The sequence below is a fragment of the Oryctolagus cuniculus genome, chromosome 11, assembly GCF_964237555.1.
Source record: "Oryctolagus cuniculus chromosome 11, mOryCun1.1, whole genome shotgun sequence".
NCBI lineage: Eukaryota > Metazoa > Chordata > Mammalia > Lagomorpha > Leporidae > Oryctolagus > Oryctolagus cuniculus.
Window position 1 is genome coordinate 84,856,091 of NC_091442.1, and position 22,934 is coordinate 84,879,024.

Below are 22,934 nucleotides of genomic sequence, written 5' to 3' on the forward strand. Positions count from 1 at the left end.
CAGAGACATTTCAAGCTTCATGTTAGATAAAATGGAGATCTGGTGTACCATAACATGCAAACTAGTCTAAACCAAGATGTGACCCTTTTGAGTTGTCTCTTACAAGCTAGAGTGAAGTTATGTAGCCACTGGGCATGGCACAAATAAAGATATTTATCGCCTGACATCTTTCGCTCTGTTCATCGATGTTAACAATCCAATGCCCTCAAGCATTTATGTTTGTGAGCTATGTTTGTGAGCTCTAAATTTAGGACTGGCAGAAGAGTTGCAGAGGAGATAACACATGCATTTCGTTTGCTGTCTCTGGTAAAATAGATCTTCCAGCAGTAGCGTATTGGATGTTTTCTTTCATCATTAATAAACATTAATTTTCTTATAGTTTGAATAATGATTTTTGAATAATATAAGAATTACAAAGACCTATAGATGAAAGGTCATTTTTAATGATAAGTTTTACTAAATATTGCTAGTCCCAGTGGTATTTATTTATTAAAGGTTGTCAATATTTCATTATATACTGTGCATTTCATTCTTAAGTTCATTATTGATATTCCCTTGTCCTACACAGACTAGTTAGCATTTAACTTTTAAGTCACATTCTGTGGCAAATGATTATTAAAAGCAGCACAGAAAGATACATCACAATTTATGAGCCAATTTTGGGTTAGGCAGTGAAATCCAGCTATAAGAAATTTGTCTGCAATTTGAAGAAAGCAGTAGAAAGCCAGGTGCAAGTTTATTTTACGGTAACTATTTCGTGCTTCACAGTGAGAAATAGTTGAGAACTGTGGAGCTTATCATTAGAGGCACAAAATTCCATTCATCATGCATGCCGTTTTTAGAGATATTGATTTTGATGGAAAAAAATCACAGTGTATTTTGAAAGCAAAATCTTCCCCAAATAGCTCATTCTGTCAATTCAAGACAGAGATGGATTTCACAGTGAAATGAAACAAATGGTGTAATTCTTTGTGTGATATCCAAACTGACAAAACAATTACCCACTTATTTGCTTCTGTGAGACCCCTGTAATTGCAAGTGGGAAATAAGTTTTTGGTTTTTATTTTGTTTGGTTTTTCACTCTTCTACTGAGAAAGAGTATTTATATTTCCATTAATATTATCTTTAACAAATATTTACTTGGACAGTATTAATAGGAGAGAATTAAGTGTTTTAGAAACGAAAATAGTTGTATCTTTTCACTAAATAAAAATGGAAATGTCATTTCAACCCAAATTAAGTTGCTAATTACATGCATTATTTGTTTAAATTGCAAACCCATCAAAGTGAGAAAAACATGAAAAGTATAATATGGAACAAAGAATGAGATATCTGGGGGCTAAGAAACAATTTGACACAGTATAAGTAGAGTTGTGGCATAATTAAATCCTTTTAAAAGAAGGTTTAATCAGGTTAGCTTCTTAGAGTTAAAAGTAATTAATTATTCACTGGGGAATTAGTATATAACCAATTCTTATAATTTGTTTATAAACCTTGATTATCTAGTGATTCTTTCACTGTTAACTGAATAACTGATTAAGTCTCTATACTTGTGTGTATATAAGTAAATACATACATATATATATACACACACACACATATACATGGTCTAAAACAACAGAAATCTCCCATTTAAACACTGCAAAGGAGTTGTGGTTTTACAATTGAAGAAACTTGCAAATAATCCATTGAATATTGATACTTTCTCTCTCAGCAGCACTTAGCATGCTCTGTCATATGAACCTCATATCAACTTCTGATTTGAACCATACTATCCCAACTTTAAATAGAGAAAAACTGAGGTTTAGGGCACTAATTAACCTTCTCAAAGCCATGAAACTTTAAAACATTCTTCAAGTGTTACCATTAACATTCAGTTGGCATTCTACAGTTTAAAAACTCTAAATACTTGTCTATTATGCTACCTCACAGGCACAATAAAAATTACAGCAAAATAATTCAATAGAATAAGAAAAGTATAAAAGAGTTTATTGCAGTTTGAAATTTCTGCCACAAAGAATTATTTAGGCATTTTATCAAGAAGCACTGTTGGTATGATTTGTGAATAAGTGACAACATTTTACTTAAATTAGATTAATATTCAATCATTTGTTTAGTGACTTTTGGAACTACTTAACTAATTGAAAGTAATTAATTTTTATTAGTCATGGATTTATCTCTTATGCCTCTGACAGACTCATTTTTTATATTTATTTCTAATTTTAATCTTTTTATTTTAAACATTTTAACAGATTTATTAAAGAATAATTGATCAATAAAATCCTACATGTTTAATGTATACAACTTGATGAATTTGGATGTATGTATATATGTGATACCATCACCACAATCAAGGTATTACACATATCCATCACTTTCAAAGTATTATTGTGTTCTTTCATTGGCTTCTCAATTTATATTTTTTATATAATTATGTCTGAGTGTTAATAACAGTTAATATGATACCTATCCTACTAACAAACTTTTTAAGTGCACAGTAACATACCAGCATACTTCAAGGATGCCAGTTAAAGTTCTGCCTGCTCTACTTATCCAGCTCTCAGTAAATGTACCTGGGAAATTAGTGGACGAGTGCTCAATCCCCTGACACTCATATGGGAGACCCAGAGGAAGCTCCTGGCTCCTGGCTTCCACCTGGCCCAGCCCTGGCCATTGTGGTCATCTGGAGAGTGAACTCCTGGGTGAGGTTCTCTCTCTCTCTCTCTCTCCCTCTCTCTCTCTCTCTCTCTCTCTCTCTCTAACTCTTTCAAATAAATAATCTTTTAAAAAACATGAATGAATTGCCCCATGAACTTTTTGAAGTACCTTCACATTGATAACTAGAGATAATATGTTACACAGCTCATCTCCAGATCTTATTTTATCTTTTGCATAACTGAGCTATTACACCCATGGAGCAACAGCTCGGAATTTCATTCTTCCCCTCTGGTCCTTGGCAACCACCTTTCCATTCTCTGCTTCTATGAGTTTGACCATTTTAGATAGCTCCTTCAGGTGGAATCACGCAGACCTTGTCTTTCTTTGGTTTATATTTCACTTAGCATCATGTCCCTCAAGTTGATTCATATTATTGAAAATGTTCAGATTTCCCTCTTCCTTAAGAGTAAATAATACTTTTATGTGTATATACCACATGTTCTTTATTCATTCATTTGGAGATAGACATTAGAGTTGTTCCTGTATCTAGGTTATTGTGAATAAGGCTCTACTGAACACGTGAGTGAAAACATTTCTTCAATATCCTGATTTCATTTCTCTCAGATACATACATCCATACTGTTTCCCACAGTGACTTCACAAATTTACATCCTCAGAAATACCATAAGTGGATTCCATTTTCTTATTCTATTATGACGTCAATATTTTTATTTTTTATTTATGACTTCTTATTTTAACTCTTATAGTTACACAAATGCAAGTTGTAAAAACTCTATAACTGAGACAACATTTGCAACAGACATTCGATTATTATTGCATTTTTTGTGTCATCAGACTCAGGACTAGGAATGTGACATCATGGCAGATGCCTTCCCCAGAGCCAGCTCCTTCTAGATCCAACTCAAAGCTTATGCATTGCTCTATTAGTGCAGTAGGGTAGCACACCGAAGTGTGGCATCTATCACCACAAGTACTAAAAGGCCTCTTAGTTCATGGATGAGTGGAATAAGGTATAGAAACTTGTTTTGTATTTTAGAGTGAGTACCCTGACATGCCCCAGACTTCTAGACTGCTGAGGTTGGGACAGAAACAGATGTCTTCAAAATCAAAATTTTATAGAGGAGTTTCACATTCTGTGACACTCTTGTTTTAGTAATTACTTGGGTACTTCATATTTCCTTGCTTACCAGATGCAACAAATCTGGGAAGCAGAGAAAATACACAGAACTCATCATATTCCATAGTTTTACTCTTAGAAACAAAATTAAAACATGAGAATAAAAGAGGGAATGCTACAGTGTTGACTTTAACAGGAAGATATCAGCAATTGATTTGGTATCTTATCTTAATTGGCTTTCTAGACAAAGGAGGATGAATATTGTCCACTTCTCAGAAAAACAACTTTGGTGAAGTGGCTTAATTGAGATATTTTACTTTCTTGCTAGTCAGTGGAAATCAATAGATACTGCCTATTGCTAATTTGTGTCTTTCAACCCTATAGAAGATTGAAAAATATCAATGTTATGACTGTTGGGTGGATTATTACCCAGGCTACATTTTTATTACAATGTCAGGTGAGTTTTTTATGGACAACACCATTCCCTAAGAAATGTTCTCCAATTTCCCCCTCAAGCAATATATAGTACAAAATTGGTAGAATTTGGCGAGAATTTTAATTTAATGTATTAAATGAAATATTTGTATTTTTTGTGCATTGTTGGAAATCCTTAGTTTAAATTGATTTGCAGCCCAGACTCACCAGACTAACATTTATGGTAAAATTTTGACTCTAAAACTATGGAATGGGTGTTTAGCCTCATGGTTAAGGCACTGTTAAGTGTGAAGACACTTACGAGCACCTAGCTTTGAATCCCAGCTCTGAATCCTGACTCCAGCTTTCTGCTAATCCTGTTCCTGGGACACAGCGGTGATAGCTCCAGGGTAAGGGCTCCTGTACCCACATCGGGATCTGGATGATGTTCCTAGTTCCTGGTTTTGGCCTTCACCCAACCCCAGCAGTTGCAACCATTTGGGGGATGAACTACTGAGTATGAGCATTTTCTATCTTTCACTCTCTTTGCCCCACACATGAATAAAGTAAATTTAAAATGCAGTTATATTGCATTGAATATATGAGATCTAATAATAATTCTTTATTCATTCATGAATTTGCCTTTAAAGGCAATTTCAAAATGGTTCTCCAGAATGTTTTAAATACAACCCCATCATTTACATAAATTCATAGTCACTAGTGATCATTTTCAGACAATTCAATGTAGCTAATTTATTTTAGTTTTTCTCGTGTTTATTTTTATTTATTTTAAAGGAAGAGCAATAGTGACAGAAAGAGACAGAAAATTATATTCTTTTTTTAATTTTTATTTTATTTATTTGACAGACAGAAGGAGGGAGAGAGAGAAAGAGAGATCCACCATCTGCTATTTCACTCCTCAAATGGCTATAATGGCTTTTGCTGGGCCAGGCTGAAGCCAGGAGCCAGGAGCCAGGAGCTCCATCCAGGTTTCCCTCATAGACACAGGGACCCAAGCACTAGGGTCATCATCTGCTATTTTAACAGGCATTTTAGCAGGGAGCTGGATCAGAAGTTAAATGGCTGAGACTCAAGCCTGCACCCATATGAGATGTAGGCATTGCAGGTGGTGGCTTAACCTGTTACACCACAACACCAGCCCCCAGAGATACTCTGTCTGATTCACTACTCCAATACCTACAACAGCCAGGACTGGGCATGCTGAAGGCCGAAGCCCAGAAGTGACATCGTGATCTCCCATAGGCTGACAGGGATCCAAGTGCATGAACGGTCATCGCCACCCAGGGTGCACTTTAGCAGGAAGCTGGATTCTGAAGTGAAGGTGAGACTTGAACTCAGGCACCCTGACATGGGATGCAGGCATCTGAAGTGGCAGCTTAACCTGCTGTGCTCCCAAATGCATGTCTTTTTCAGTTTAAAAGTGCTAGGATCTCATCTTGTCACCTGTCTACATCTTTAAGAAAAAAAAAATCAAGATCACAAAACCATATTCAATTGTTGAAGAAGTCTGAATCTGATACTTAGCAATAGGTCAGAAAAAGAATTTGCTAGAAGATTCACACACACACACACACACAGTCGCAGACACACAATTATTTGCAATATACATAAAGTCCAAAAGTCAATGACATGGAGTATACTATAGTTTACATCGGTCAGACTAATTCTTTAAAGGATCATGAACTGGAGTTTAAAAATTTCAAATGGGTTCTGTGGGGAGCAACTGAGACTAGACTAAATTACTGGAACTAAGACTAATTCTATGCATCTGATCTCCCACAATATGGCGCTGAGAGACAGCAAACAACTTCTACACAGCTGCCTCACCAATTCAACTAACAAGCTGCAGGAGCTGATCCTGCTCCTGATTGGAGGAGAGCAGCGTGCTCGGCATGTGGGCAGCAGAGCATGGATTGGTGGAAGAGGACTATAAAGGAGGAGAGAGACAACATGCACCAGGGAACACCTGAGGAACCCCTGAGAGAGCCGGCCGGCGGTGTGCCGCCCCTCCACAGAAGCGGGGAAAGCGGCGGGGGTGCCGCCCCTCCACGGAGGTGGGGGGCTGGCAGCTAACCCGGGACGGCGTTGTTCCTCCGCGAGTGGGGGAGTGACATAATGGTGCCGTGACTCAGATATGAAACCTAGGAGGGAAAAAGTGGGAAAATATCGGAGAGAGAGAATAGGGAGAGCCTAGGGAAAAGCCGGACGGAAAAAGTGCCGGAAGAAGCTAGTGAAAGCCTAGGCATAGACTCGGATACGGACTACGGGGAGAAGCTAGGAGAAATCTAAGATTGAAAGCGAAAGTGAAAGTTAGAAAAAATAAACTTGGATATGGACTGCGGGGAGAAGCTAGCAGAAATCTAAGATTAAAAGCGAAAGTGAAAGCTAGAAAAAACTTGGACTCAGATACGGACTGTAGGGAGAAGCTAGGAGAAATGAGAAATATTGCTGGAAGAAAGCTAGGAAAAGTACCAGGGAAAGAAAAATATAAGCTAGGGAAAGTGAAGCCGCGGGGGTAGGCCGAAGCGGAGAGGTAAGCTAAGTTGGGATTCGTCAGATTAGCCCAGGGAGCAAAGACAAAGCCAAACCAGAAGCGGAGATGTAAGCTAGGTTGGGATTCGTCAGATTAGCCCGGGGAACTTAGACTGAAAACTAAACCGGTAGTGGAAACGTGAGCTAGGCCGTGATTCGTGGAAGCCGCCGAGCGCAGAGAGAGTGTGCAGGGCGTGAGTAGATAAGAGCGTGGGGCTAGCGCGGAGGCTGTGGGGTGAGTGCAAAAGGCGCATAGACCATGGAGCGCGGGCGGAGCCGCGAAGCCACGCAGATAAGAGAAGCGTGGGGTGAGTGCTGAAGTTGCGCAGAGCCGGGAAGCCACCATGGGGTGGGTGCCAGGAACCCGCTGGGATAAGAGAAATAAGAATGCCCGGAGATAGAAGTATAGAAGTAAAATAAGAGAAATAAGAATGCCCGGAGATACAAGTAAAATGAGAGGAATAAGAATGCTGAGAGATAGAGAGAAATAGAGAAAAATAAAAAAGGCCTCCCCACAACACAGCAATAAGAAGGCTCGGATTCGGTCTGCCTGATTAGTAAGGCGATAAGCACCTGTGGGCGGCTCTAGCAGAGTAGAGCAGAGTATGCGCCGCAGGGTACCGAAGACAGGCACGTATCAACACTAATAAAAGCCTCCCCATAACATGGCAATGAGAGAACCCGGATTTGGTTTGCCTGAGTGGTAGGGCTATAAGCATCTGCGGGCAACTCTAGCAGAGCAGAGCAGAGTGTGCGCCGCGGGGCACCGAAGACAGGCATGTATCAACGCCAAAGAATAAAAAGAAAGGGGGAACTGTGGGGAGCAACTGAGACTAGACTAAATTACTGGAACTAAGACTAATTCTATGCATCTGATCTCCCACAATATGGCGCTGAGAGACAGCAAACAACTTCTACACAGCTGCCTCACCAATTCAACTAACAAGCTGCAGGAGCTGATCCTGCTCCTGATTGGAGGAGAGCAGCGTGCTCGGCATGTGGGCAGCAGAGCATGGATTGGTGGAAGAGGACTATAAAGGAGGAGAGAGACAACATGCACCAGGAACATCTGAGGAACATCTGAGCAGCCCCTGAGAGAGCCGGCCGGTGGTGTGCCACCCCTCCGCGGAAGCGGGGAAAGCGGCGGGGGTGCCGCCCCTCCACGGAGGCAGGGGGCTGGCAGCTAACCCAGGACAGCATCATTCCTCCATGAGTGGGGGAACGGCAGCAAACCCGGGAAGGGCTGGGCAAAAAGAACAGCGCAGGGTCCGGTGTTGTTCCTCCACGAATGGGGGAGCGACAGGTTCTCAAAAATAAATGATACCATAATTTATAAAAATATATGAAATACCTCGGCCGGCGCCACGGCTCAATAGGCTAATCCTCCACCTAGCGGCGCCGGCACACGGTGTTCTAGTCCCGGTCGGGGCGCCAGATTCTGTCCCGGTTGCCCCTCTTCCAGGCCAGCTCTCTGCTGTGGCCCAGGAAAGCAGTGGAGGATGGCCCAAGTCCTTGGGCCCTGCACCCCATGGGAGACCAGGAGAAGTACCTGGCTCCTGCCATCAGATCAGCGCAGTGCGCTGGCCGCAGCGCGCCGGCCGTGGTGGCCATTGGAGGGTGAACCAACGGCAAAGGAAGACCTTTCTCTCTGTCTCTCTCTCTCACTATCCACTCTGCCTGTCAAAAATATATATATATATATTTATGAAATACCTCATACTTTTATAAATTATCACCTAATCAAATATAAAAACCTCAGATATTTTCTCAAGTAAATAAGTATACATAAGTTAGCTAGAAATAAGAGTTACTATAAGCATTTTTGTAAACTAAATGTTACAAAAAGCACACATTGACTATAAATGTAGAATATAATTCATAAGCAAAATCAGACCAAAAATTTCAAACAAACTTTGTAATAACCTACCATGGAAACTATGCAGGAATTGCCCAATCTGTTTTTTTCCTCCATTTCGACTTTTAGGTTATGATTTATCAGAATTCTATTTTGAGCTGATCAAAGCTATCTTTGAATTATATTTAAAATATACAGGCATATGACTTAAATGAGAAATTTTTTCCTTATACAATATTGTGTACAATTTATAGTAATTCTCAAGATCAACTTCCTCTTTATATTTTAACAAAATTCTTAAATAGACATACAAGATTAGCCTATATCATAGTTTATAAAAAGAGGATATGTAAAGAGAGAAACAACACTACAATAAAATATGTTTACGATGTTTTGACAAATATATGCCTTGAGCAGTATTAGTTTACCAAGTAAAATTCCAAAACAAGTCTTATCAGTTATTTTATGGGATAATGATTAGCTTTCAATGTAAAATTAAAATAGAAGATGGCGGAATAGTGAGGGCGCGCACCGATAGTCCGGGAAAATTTAGTTTAATAAAAGGGGAGTTACGGTAGCTGCAGAAAATAGAACCAAACAAAAATTGCAAGGGAAACCCTTCTGAATGGAGCAGGCGTGAATCGGAGGACCTACTGGGAGAACAAGGTCGCCCACCGCACGGAAGCCAAGTCACGGGACCCAGCCGCAGAAGCCCCAGGGTCTGCGCGACAGTGCTCCAAGGAGAGTGCATGCCACACAGAAAACAGCGGGGAGACTTGGGACGCTCAGGGCTCCGAGTCCACACATCGGCGCTGGAAGGGGAGGTGAGCTCAATAACCCGAGACATTGGTGGGGAAACGGGGGTCAGAATCTAGAGGGGGGCCGGAAAGTGCAGCAAACTCACTACCGGAAAGAAGGAAAAAAAAAAAGCTTCGGGGTTTCTCTTCCCCCTAACCTTGCAAAGGTTACAAGGCCACAAGACTTGAAGAATTCCCAAGAGACAAAGAGCAGGCCTCCTCTTTGGATTTACATATCAATGGGGGAGAGTTAAGGAACTGAGTCACTAGAATTCAGTAGCCTAGGCAACCCAGTGGGAGTCCAGAGGAGCCAAAGACTGGAAGCTAAATACCATCAATTCTGCACAGCCCTGCCCTGCAGTGTTACTTACCCCCTGAATAAATAGAATAAATAAATAAATAAAAAGAGAGAGATTTACCACGCATAACCTGAGGGTGTCACCTTTGCACACCCTTAACCAGGAAGAACCAGGCAGAGCTCTCAGGCCGCACCCATCTCAAGCCTCCAAGGCTCCTCCAACAGCAGGCAGTCCACTTAACACGGACACAGTATAAAAAAAAAAAAAAAGCGCACAGTGACAATTGAAGAATTAACTATGCCAAGTAACAAACACAGAAATAGAGGGAGCAAGATCAACGATGACACTATGATGCCTTCAAATAAGCAAAACACCCCAAGCCAAGAGTATGAAGATGATGAGATAGAAGAAATGCAAGATACGGATTTCAAAAAATTTATGATAAGAACATTTAGAAGTTTTCAAAAGCAAATCCTTGAACTACAGAAATCCTTAATGGACAAGATTGAAAATCTTTCTCGTGAAAATGAAATTTTAAGGAAGAGTCAAAATGAAACTCAGAAACTAGTAGAACAGGAAAGTGTAATAGTCAAGAGAAATCAAAATGAAATGAAGAGCTCAATAGATCAAATGACAAACACATTAGAAAGCCTTAAAAACAGAATGGGTGAAGCAGAAGAGAGAATATCGGACTTAGAAGATAGAGCACAGGAAAACATACAGTCAAACCAAAGAAAAGAAGAGGAAATTAGAAACCTAAAAAATATTGTTGGGAATCTACAGGATACTATTAAAAAAACCAACATTCGAGTTCTAGGAGTTCCTGAAGGCATGGAGAGAGAGAAAGGATTGGAAGGCCTTTTTAGTGAGATACTAGCAGAGAACTTTCCAGGTTTGGAGAAGGACAGAGATATCCTAGTACAGGAAGCTCATAGAACCCCCAATAAACATGACCAAAAGAGATCCTCACCACGACACGTGGTAATTAAACTTACCACAGTGAAACATAAAGAAAAGATCCTAAAATGTGCAAGAGAGAAACGTCAGATTACTCTCAGAGGATCTCCAATCAGACTCACAGCTGACTTCTCATCAGAAACCCTACAAGCTAGGAGGGAATGGCGAGACATAGCACAGGTGCTAAGAGAGAAAAATTGCCAGCCCAGAATATTATATCCTGCCAAGCTCTCATTTGTGAATGAAGGTGAAATAAAGACCTTTCATAGCAAACAGAAATTGAAAGACTTTGTGGCCACTCGTCCGGCCCTGCAAAAGATACTTAAAGATGTGCTACACTCAGAAACACAGAAACACGGCCATCAATATGAAAGAAGGGAAAGGAAGAACACCTACCAGTAAAAGAGCATGGGAAGCTCAAAGCATATACTAGAAAATATTTCCGGGAAAATGGCAGGGCAAAGTCACTACGTATCAATTGTCACATTGAACATTAATGGTCTGAATTCTTCAGTTAAAAGACACCGTTTGGCTGACTGGCTCACAGAACACAACCCAACTATTTGTTGCCTACAAGAAACACATCTCTCTAACAAAGAGGCATGCAGACTGAAAGTGAAAGGTTGGAAAAAGATATTCCATGCCAACAGAAACCAAAAAAAAGCAGGTGTAGCCATATTAATATCAGACAAAATAAAGTTTAATACAAAAACTGTTAAGAGAGACAAAGAGGGACACTATATAATGATTAAGGGTTCAATTCAACAGGAAGATGTAACTATTATAAATGTATATGCACCTAATTACAGGGCACCGGTCTATTTAAAAGATATGTTAAGGGACTTAAAGGGAGATTTAGATTCCAATACAATAGTACTGGGGGACTTCAATACTCCACTCTCAGAAATAGACAGATCATCCGGACAGAAGATCAACAAGGAAACAGCAGATTTAATTGACACTATTGCCCAAATGGATCTAACAGATATCTACAGAACTTTCAACCCTACATCTACAGACTTCACATTCTTCTCCGCAGCGCATGGAACCTTCTCTAGGATTGATCACATACTAGGCCATAAAGCAAGTCTCAGCAAATTTAAAAGAATTAGAATCATACCATGCAGCTTCTCAGACCACAGCGGGATGAAGCTGGAAATTAGCAACTCAGGAAACCCCAGAAAGTATGCAAACACATGGAGACTGAACAACATGCTCCTGAATGAACACTGGGTCATTCAAGAAATCAAAAGAGAAATCAAAAACTTTCTGGAAGTAAATGAAGACAACAATACAACATATCAAAACTTATGGGATACAGCAAAAGCAGTATTGAGAGGCAAATTTATAGCAATAGGTGCCTATATCAAGAAATTGGAAAGGTACCAAATAAATGAGCTTTCAGCGCACCTCAAGGACCTAGAAAAACTGCAGCAAACCAAACCCAAATCTAGTAGGAGAAGAGAAATAATTAAAACCAGAGAAGAAATTAACAGGATTGAATCCAAAAAAACATTACAAAAAATCAGCCAAGCGAGAAGCTGGTTTTTTGAAAAAATAAACAAAATTGACACCCCATTGGCCCAACTAACTAAAAAAAGAAGAGAAAAGACCCAAATCAATAAAATCAGAGATGAAAAAGGAAACGTAACAACAGACACCACAGAAATAAAAAGAATCATCAGAAATTACTACAAGGACCTGTATGCCAGCAAACAGGAAAACCTATCAGAAATGGATAGATTCCTGGACACATGCAATCTACCAAAATTGAACCATGAAGACATCGAAAACCTAAATAGACCCATAACTGAAACAGAAATTGAAACAGTAATAAAGGCCCTCCCAACAAAGAAAAGCCCAGGACCAGATGGATTCACTGCTGAATTCTACCAGACATTTAAAGAAGAACTAATCCCATTTCTTCTCAAACTATTCAGAACAATCGAAGAAGAGGGAATCCTCCCAAATTCTTTCTATGAAGCCAGCATCACCTTAATCCCTAAGCCAGAGAAAGATGCAGCACTGAAAGAAAATTACAGACCAATATCCCTGATGAACATAGACGCAAAAATCCTCAATAAAATTCTGGCCAATAGAATACAACAACACATCAGGAAAATCATCCACCCAGACCAAGTGGGATTCATCCCTGGTATGCAGGGATGGTTCAACATTCGCAAATCAATCAATGTGATTCACCACATTAACAGACTGCAGAAGAAAAACCATATGATTATCTCAATTGATGCAGAGAAAGCATTTGATAAAATTCAACACCCTTTCATGATGAAAACTCTAAGCAAATTGGGTATAGAAGGAACATTCCTCAATATAATCAAAGCAATTTATAAAAAACCCACAGCCAGCATCCTATTGAATGGGGAAAAGTTGGAAGCATTTCCACTGAAATCTGGCACCAGGCAGGGATGCCCACTCTCACCACTGCTATTTAACATAGTTCTGGAAGTTTTAGCCAGAGCCATCAGACAAGAAAAAGAAATCAAAGGAATACAAATCAAGAAGGAAGAAGTCAAACTATCCCTCTTTGCAGACGATATGATTCTGTACTTAGAGGATCCAAAGAACTCTACTAAGAGACTATTGGAACTCATAGAGGAGTTTGGCAAAGTGGCAGGATATAAAATCAATGCACAAAAATCAACAGCCTTTGTATACACAAGTAATGCCATGACTGAGAAAGAACTGCTAAGATCAATCCCATTCACAATAGCTACAAAAACAATCAAATACCTTGGAATAAACTTTACCAAGGACGTTCAAGATCTCTACGATGAAAATTACAAAACCTTAAAGAAAGAAATAGAAGAGGATACAAAGAAATGGAAAAATCTTCCATGCTCATGGATTGGAAGAATCAACATCATCAAAATGTCCATTCTCCCAAAAGCAATTTATAGATTCAATGCAATCCCAATCAAGATACCAAAGACATTCTTCGCAGATCTAGAAAAAATGATGCTGAAATTCATATGGAGGCACAAGAGACCTCGAATAGCTAAAGCAATCTTGTACAACAAAAACAAAGCTGGAGGCATCACAATACCAGATTTCAGGACATACTTCAGGGCAGTTGTAATCAAAACAGCATGGTACTGGTACAGAAACAGATGGATAGACCAATGGAACAGAATTGAAACACCAGAAATCAATCCAAACATCTACAGCCAACTTATATTTGATCAAGGATCTAAAACTAATTCCTGGAGCAAGGACAGTCTATTCAATAAATGGTGCTGGGAAAACTGGATTTCCACGTGCAGAAGCATGAAGCAAGACCCCTACCTTACACCTTACACAAAAATCCACTCAACGTGGATTAAAGACCTAAATCTACGTCCTGACACCATTAAGTTATTAGAGAACATTGGAGAAACCCTTCAAGATATTGGCACAGGCAAAGAATTTCTGGAAAAGACCCTGGAGGCACAGACAGTCAAAGCCAAAATCAACTATTGGGATTGCATCAAATTGAGAAGTTTCTGTACTGCAAAAGAAACAGTCAGGAGAGTGAAGAGACAACCAACAGAATGGGAAAAAATATTTGCAAACTATGCAACAGATAAAGGGTTAATAACCAGAATCTACAAAGAGATCAAGAAACTCCACAAAAACAAAACCAACAACCCACTTAAGAGATGGGCCAAGGACTTCAATAGACATTTTTCAAAAGAGGAAATCCAAATGGCCAACAGGCACATGAAAAAATGTTCAAGGTCACTAGCAATCAGGGAAATGCAAATCAAAAGCACAATGAGGTTTCACCTCACCCCGGTTAGAATGGCTCACATACAGAAATCTACCAACAACAGATGCTGGCGAGGATGTGGGGAAAAAGGGACACTAACCCACTGTTGGTGGGAATGCAAACTGGTCAAGCCACTATGGAAATCAGTCTGGAGATTCCTCAGAAACCTGAAGATAACCCTACCGTTCGACCCAGCCATCCCACTCCTTGGAATTTACCCAAAGGAGTTTAAATTGATAAAGAAAAAAGCGGTCTGCACCCTAATGTTTATTGCAGCACAATTCACAATAGCCAAGACCTGGAACCAACCTAAATGCCCATCAATGGTAGACTGGATAAAGAAATTATGGGATATGTATTCTTTAGAATACTATACCGCAGTAAGAAACAACGAAATCCAGTCATTTGCAACAAAATGGAGGAATCTGGAACACATCATGCTGAGTGAAGTAAGCCAGTCCCAAAGGGACAAATACCATATGTTCTCCCTGATCGGTGACAACTGACTGAACACCAAAAAGGAAACCTCCTGAAGTGAAATGGACACTATGAGAAATGGTGACTTGATCAGCATAGCCCTGACTGCTAATGGACAACTTAATACATTATCCCTCATAGTATTTTTTTTTTGTCTGTTCTACTTAATATGACTGGTTTAATTCTGTAATTATCACACAGTTATTCTTAAGTGTTGAAAATTAACTGAAATGTGATCCCTGTTAAACATAAAAGTGGGAATAAGAGAGGGAAGAGATGTATAATTTGGGGCATGCTCGGGCTGACTTGCCCCAATTGGTAGAGTTGGAAACATACTAGGGGATTCCAATTCAATCCCATCAAGGTGGCATGTGCCAATGCCATCTCACTATTCCAAGTGATCAATTTCAGTTCACAATTGATCATAATGAAAGGACTAAGAGTCAAAGGGAGCACATAAACAAGTCTAGTACCTGCTAACACTAACCGATAGAATAAATAAAGGGGAGAGTGATCCAACATGGGAAGTGAGATACTCAGCAGACTCATAGAATGGCGGATGTCCTAAATAGCACTCTGGCCTCAGAATCAGCCCTAAAGGCACTCGGATCTGGCTGAAAAGCCCATGAGAGTATTTCAGGCATGGAAAGCCAAGACACTCTGGCAAAAAGATCTCTGTGAGTGAGATCCCAGTGGAAAGAACAGGTCTTCAAAGAGGGAGGTGCCTTTCTCTGAAGGGAGGAGAGAACCTCCACTTTGACTATGACCGTGTCTAAACAAGATAAGAGTCGGAGAACTCAAGGGGCTTCCATAGCCTTGGAAACTCATGACTGGTGCATAGGGAGATTACTGATGCCATAAACAGGAGTGTCAATTTGTAAAGTCAACAACAGGAGTCACTGTGCACTTACTCCTCATGTAGGATCTCTGTCCTTAATGTGCTGTACACTGAGGCTTAATGCTATAACGAGTACTCAAACAGTATATTTCACTTTGTGTTTCTATGGGGGTGCAAACTGTTGAAATCTTTACTTAATGTACACTAAACTGATCTTCTGTAAAAAAAAAAAAAAAAAAAAAAAAGAAATTATCAATTCCCAACTTGACTCTCACTGGGATTAAACATGACAATAGGTCTGATCTGATTTCATCATCATTTAAAAAAAAAATCATCTATTATTTTTCACTTTATGTTTCTGTGTGGGAACAAACTGTTGAAATCCTTACTTAAGGTATACTAAGCTGATCTTCTGTATACTAAGATAATCGAAAATGAATCTTGATGTGAATGGAAGGGGAGAGGGAGTGGGAAAGGGGAGGGTGGTGGGTGGGAGGGACGGTATGGGGGGGAAAGCCATTGTAAGCCATGAGACGTACTTTGGAAATTTATATTCATTAAATAAAAGATAAAAAAAAAAGAAAAAGAAAAAAAAAAAAAAAAGGTAAAGTAGGGGCCAGCATTGCAGCACAGAGGTTAAATCACTGCCTACAATACTAGCATCCCATATGATCACAGATTTGAGGCCCGGTTGCTCCACTGCTAATTCAGATCCCTGCAAATGTGCCTGGGAAGGCAGCAGAATGTCCAAGTGCTTGGGTCCCTGCAGCCCTAGTGGGGGACTTTGATGGAACTCCGGGCTCCTGGATTTTGCCTGGCCCACTCATGGCTATTGTGGCAATTTGGGGAGTGGGCCAGTGGATGGAAGATCTCTTTCTGTCTCTCCCTTTCTGTCTCTGTAGCTCTTTCAAATAAATAATTTTTTAAAAGATTTATTTATTATTTAAAAGGCAGGGTTGCACAGAGAGAGAGGGAGAGGCAGAGAGAGAGGTCTTCCATCTGTTGGTTCACTCCCCAGGTAGCCATGACGGCCAGAGCTGGGCCGATCTGAAGCCAGGAGCCAGGAGCTTCTTCTGGGTCTCCCGTGTGGGTGAAGGGGCCCAGGGACTTGGGCCTGCTTTCCCATGCCACAGCAGAGAGCTGGATTGGAGGAGGAGCGACCGGGACTTGAATCGGTGCCCATGTAGGATGCTGGCACTACAGGCGCCAGGCCCCAAATAATTTTTAAAAAACAGTCTTAAAGGCAAATTCAAACAGGTGATTTCTAACACACTAGTCCCCTTTATAGTTGGAAGTGTTTCAAGATATCCAGTGGATGCCTGAAACCACCAATAGTACCGAGCGCATCACATTTAGGCTTTCCTTATAGATACATGTGATACAGTTTATAAATTAAGCACAGTAAGACAATAAAAAATTATAACACACAATAAAAAAAAATGTAAAATTAAAATAAATAAATTTTCCTGAGAAAACTATACAATTTAAAAAATAATTATAAATAAGGTATTAAATATATAACTGAATCTGGGACACATTATATTCTACTCAAAAAGTAATTAATTTTAAAATAATGAATTTAAAGCTATTTTAAATCTGATGAGAGCAGGAGCTAGGTCTGTTTAGTTCGTTTCTTTTTATTTTCTTTTTTTTTTTTATTTGAAAGTCAGAGTTACACAGAGAGAGGAGAGGCAGCGAGAGATAGAGGTCTTACATTCACTGATTCATTCCCCAGTTGGCCACAATGGCCAGAGCTGCGCCAGACCGAAGCCAGGAGCCAAGAGCTTCTTCTGGGTCTTCCACGTGGGTGCAAAAGCCCAAGGACTTGGGCCATCTTCTGCTTTACCAGGCCATAGCAGAGAACTGGATAGAAAGTGTAGCAGCCAGAACTTGAACCAGCGCCCATATAGGATGCTGGCACTGCAGGTGGTGGCTTTACCTGCTACGCCACAGTGCTGGGCCCCATCTCATTTCTATTTACCTAGTGATTGCTCAGGACAAAACATCTCATGGATAACACTATCTCATGACTTTCACCCTCTGAAAAATTTGGAAATTGGTACCAAATAGTCATAACCCCTAGATCATTGTTATCAAGACATAAACATCAGCCCATGTATAAAACAATGTAAAAGCCAGTATACATGGACTTCTCAGTCAGGTGACAAGAACCAAATCAGGCATCTAGGCAAACACATTTTTGCCTTAAAAAGGTAGGAACATTCTTACTTGCCTTTCCTTTTTCCTTTTTTCTTTCAAATGACTCTTAGAACTCCCTATTTAACATAATCCTATGGCTTCATAATTTGAGATACAGGACTTAATAATAAGTACATTGTTATACTGGCAAGACCTTTTCAGAAAGAAGCTTAGACTGTCCCACAAAATCTTCAAAATCAAAAGTTATTTCTCCTTTCAGCGGCACTGCTCAGCTTTTGCTATGTAAGGACAAATGGAAATTGTATATGGAAGTATTTTGGTGCTGCACAGCTGCACTCAGACAAGGTTAGCAGAATGTTTTTATTGATGAAGATAATGTGGGTCAACACTTCTAGAACATTTAGGAAGACTTTTTTGTAAAATCATGAATGTACTTTTAAAAGGAGGATTGGTCACAGAAGAGTTAACCTGTCACTAAAGGATTTTTGTTTTGATTGAGATAACAGGAAGGGTAGGAGAGAAACCAAACAGAGAAGCACAATAGCTATCCAACTGTCACACATCTGAGGCACCCAACACCAACAGAGACAAGAAGTCAATTTCCAGATGGAGCCACATGGGCAGGAAGATTGATGCTATAACCTAGATATACAAGATGAACCCAGCACTCTGTGTGGCTGTCTAGATGACTTCATAGAAAATATATTTCTGAGAGTTCTCTTAGAAAGATTTAGGAGTGACAGCAATAGATTGTGGAGAAGAATTCCTGGAGTGTATTAGTTTTCCTTACTACAACTGAAATATCTCAGAAAATCTACATATGAAGGAAGATTTATTGTAGTTCACTGTTTTGGAGGTTCACAATCCAAGATCATTTGTCCCCTAATCTGGCATTTGAGAGCAGTGGATTTTGGAATTTCCATGGAGGGATGATCACATGGGGAGCCAAAAACAGAGACTGGGAAAGGCTCAGGCTTGTATAAACCATCCTGTCTTAGGACTAACTTCTCTAGCACACCACCCGTGATCTAAGGATCTTCCACTAGGCTCACATCCTAAATACCAAAATTGGATTAAGTCTCTACCCTATCCCAACAGCACCACTCTAGCTGAGCCTTTAACATTTAGGCCTTTGAAAGATACCAAAACCACTAGTCGTTAAATTATAGTAGAGAATATATTACAATGGGAATAAAAAAGAGACTTCTCATATGTTAAACACACAGGAGGGACATTGTAATAATATGAAATTACTTTAAGAAGTTCTATGATATATTAAAGATAATATTTTCAGGAAATATTATCTGATCAGTCAGTGCTGGAGAAATCATGAACAATTTATGTACCAAACTTTTACATTTTTATATTGTTTTGAAACTTTGCTTCTCTGGGCTAGGGGCCACCATACCTAGCAATGAGAGTTCTCCATACTCTGTGGTCATTCAAAGTTTCTTTCCCCACTTAACCCCTACTTATTCTGAGGTTTCCCTAAAATCTGCTACTCTCCTTTGATGTGACCTCTTTAGGTCAATTGGGAGAAAGAAAAACCAACAGAATAACTGTTTTGATATTGAATATGGACAGTAAGTATCATTTTGAAATAAAGAACAAATCCATCTTAAAAAACGATTATTTCTTTCCCCATACAGATATTTATTTTGATTCATCATATGTATTTTCTGTTTCAATAACAATTTTTTTCTTTTGCTAGAGAAGGCACACTCCTGAAAACTTAGAATATACATGTTGAAACATGTCTCAACACTAAGGGAGCTGTTAAATGCCGGCAAAGCAGAGCTTTGTGCTTGGGTGAGACAGGAAAACACCGTTGCCACTGAAGACCCTCCAGAGCAAGATTTACACCAGGCCACCTTGCCAAAAGGTGTACTTGCTCGTTTAAGTTATTTTGATGCATAGAGTTTTCCTAACCAGAAAGCTATTTGGGGATTCCTGTACCATTTTTACCTTTGACATTAATAGGTTGAGGTACATTTGATACAAACCAAGTGATATATCATATGGTTTTAAAGTAGATTTGTGGTTCAAAGTAGCAGGGGATCAAGTTACATAGTACAGTCTTATTCAGGAGAGAAAGAAACAATAAAAAAAAAATCACAGCTTTTTTTTTTTCCTGCCAGTGTTATTTCTAGGAAAGTTGTGAAGTAGCCTTCTTTTTATCAACTGTTAACAGTGACTTGTATATTAAAAGGAACACACTTGTTTTCATCTTCTATTTTTAACATCTTTGTGTCAGCCATTATCTAATTTTAACCTTGTCATGCACAGCATCTTCAAAGATAGCTATTTTAAATGGTTAGAATTAGCAATAATATTGGGTGATATTTTCACTTCTATGTCTTATTAAAAAATAACAAGCAATCTAAATTGCTATTTTGATAAATTCATTAGCTTAAAAATGGGGAAACATTTACATAATTACATAAGTAATTACTTTGTCCCCAAAAGAAAATATCATACGTTTTCTCTGAAATGTGATAGTTAATATAGAACACAAAAAAATGTATGGGAATAAAACAGACATCTTGTGATTTGATACTATTTTTAGCCCCTCTTTATAGTCCAGTGGAACTGCAGTCTTTTTACTTATTGAATATTATGGTTAGTGGCACATAAATCCTGTGATTATAGACTGGACTGAAATTATGTTTTTGCAAAAATTAAAGAAAAAAGGAAGCAAGGAGGGAGGTTGAGGGAGAGAAAGTGGGAGGATGAAAGTATGGTTAGATTCTTAGAATTGTACCTATGAGGGGCTGGTGCTATGGCGCAGCAGGTTAAAGCCCTTGCCTGAAGCACTGGCATCCCATATGGGTGCCGGTTCTAGTCCCGGCTGCTCCTCTTCTGATCCAGCTCTATGCTATGGCCTGGGAAAGCAGTACAAGATGGCCCAAGATGTTGGGCCCCTGCACCCACGTGGGAGACCCGGAGGAAGCTCTTAGCTCCTGGTTTTGGATCAGCTCAGCTCCAGCTGTTGCGGCCATCTGGGGAGTGAACCAGCAGATGGAAGACCTCTCTCTGTCTCTACCTCTCTCTTTAACTCTGTCTTTCAAATAAATAAAATAAATATTTAAAAAAAATTGTACCTATTAAATACATGAAATTTGTTCTCTTTATATAAATAAATTTTTTAAAAAGAATAAAGAAAAATGGGGAAGATATATGTCTTAATTAGATTGTGAGGATAAAATGAGATGATGCATTAAAGCAAAACATAGAGGTTGCGAATTTTCTCCCTGTTCTACCTCTAAGTATACAGTATGACATGGCATTAGTATGTAGTTCATAAACTGAAGACTGAAGGAGATAGGCAATTTATAATGTTAATTTCACAAATATTTATTGTTAACTTATAATTTTCCCTTTATGTGTAATACTGAAATAAATTCTCTAGCCAATAAAAACTAAAGTAAATTATCATAATAGAAATATGAAGGGGAAAAAAGCTAAATAGGTGAAAATATTTTTTGAATTACTGGAATTAAGTTGGTATTAATTTGAACTAGATTGTTACAAGTTAAGATGGCAACTTCAGGGGCAGGCATTTGGTGTAGCAGATAAAATGCTACTTGGGAAACCAATATGCCACATCAGAGTGCCTAAGTTTCAGTCCCAACTCCACTCCCACTTCCAGCTTCCTGATTATGCACAGCCTGGGAGGAAGGAGATGATGGCTCAAGTGGATGAGATCCTGTCATCCACACAGAAGACATGCATGGAGTTCCTGGGTCCAAGCTCCCACATGGCAGGATTTGGGGAGTAAACCAGTAGATTGGTGATCTCCAGTTGTTTCTTTCTTTGTTATGTCTCTGTGTCTCCATCTTTCAAATAAATAAAATACACAATATCTTATGATAATACTAATAATAACTTTAGAAAGCTTTGATTTAATAAATATAAACTTCATAGGTACAGCTTTAGTTCTTCCCTCTCCCCCCCCATACCTACCCTCCCACCCCCAGTCCCACCCCACCTCCTACTCTCTCTCCCACCCATTCTTCATTAAGATTAATTTTTAATTATCTTTATATACAGAAGATCAACTCTATACTAAGTTGTGGGGAGCAACCCGGACTGGACTGAGTTACTGGAATTAAGACTTATTCTATGCATCTGCTTTCCCACAATATGGCGCTGAGAAGGGAAACAGCTTCTACACAGCTGCCTCCAGTTCAACCAATAAACTGTAGGACCTGCTCCTGATTGGAGGAGAGCAGCGTACTCGGCGTGTGGGTAGCAGAGTTGGGATTGGCGGAAGAGGACTATAAAGGAGGAGAGAGACAACATGCACCAGGAACATCTAAGGGGAACATCTGAAGGAACACCTGTGCAGCCCCCGAGAGAGCCGGCCGGCGGTGTGCTGCTCCCCCGTGGAAGTGGGGAATGTGGCAAGGGGAACCGCCCTTCCACGGAGGTGGAAGGGATGGTAGCCAACCCGGGAAGAACCAGCAGCAAACCCGGGGAGGGCCGAGCAGACGAAAGAACAGCGCAGGGTCCTGTGTCGTTCCTCCACGAAGACGGGGAGCGACATAATGGTGCCGTGACTCGGATATGAAGCCTAGGCAGGGCTTAGTGTCGTTCCTCCATGAAGAGGGGGAGCGACACTAAGTAAAACTTTCAACAGTTTGCAGACACACAAAGTATGAAGTACTATATGAAGACAAGCTTTACCATTAATTCTCATAGTACAACTCAATAAGAACAGAGGTCCTACATGGGGAGTAAGTGCACAGTGACTCCTGTTGTTTATTTAACAATTGACACCCTTATTTATGGCATCAGTGATCACCTGAGGCTCTTGTCATAAGCTGCCAAGGCTATGGAAGCCTTTTGAGTCCACAAACTCTGTCATTATTTAGACAGGGCCATAAGCAATTGGAAGTTCTCTCCTCCCTTCAGAGGAAGATACCTCCTTCTTTGAAGGCCCCTTCTTTCCTCTGAGATCTCACTCGTAGAGATCCTTCATGTAGGCCATTTTTTGCCACAGTGTCTTGGCTTTCCACG

At 39.8% G+C, this 22,934-nt stretch overlaps 1 pseudogene; it reads left to right on the top strand.

The window, feature by feature from the left end:
• The first annotated feature begins 7,022 nt into the window (after positions 1-7,022).
• LOC100338226 (protein SET-like) overlaps positions 7,023-22,934 on the top strand; it is a 50,601-nt pseudogene continuing 34,689 nt past the window's right edge.